Below are 331 nucleotides of genomic sequence, written 5' to 3'. Positions count from 1 at the left end.
ATTTGCAGCTCGCGTGACACGTTCAGCAATTATGTGACATGAGGTTACATTCACAGACTGTGAAGTTTTATGGGAGATTTGATTCAAATAACGGGAGATATATTTTTCCTAGTGCATTTGCTCTATTTATTGTTTTATATTATCATTATTAGTATTCTTTTTCCCATTGCTGTTTTTGTATGGTGATCATGCATATTTTATTTAACTTCTGTATTTCCCACATTTTGAAGCATATCTCTACGAACTTCACATCATTGTTGTGAAAAAAGGACCTCGATTTTGCGTTTTATTCGGTGTTTGAAATTGTCACCCTGGCAGTGAATTGTTGCTG

The sequence above is a fragment of the Porites lutea genome, chromosome 2 (genome assembly GCF_958299795.1).
Source record: "Porites lutea chromosome 2, jaPorLute2.1, whole genome shotgun sequence".
Classification (NCBI taxonomy): Eukaryota; Metazoa; Cnidaria; class Anthozoa; order Scleractinia; family Poritidae; genus Porites; species Porites lutea.
The sequence above is the reverse complement of the archived record's forward strand: the minus strand, read 5'-3'. Positions refer to the sequence as shown.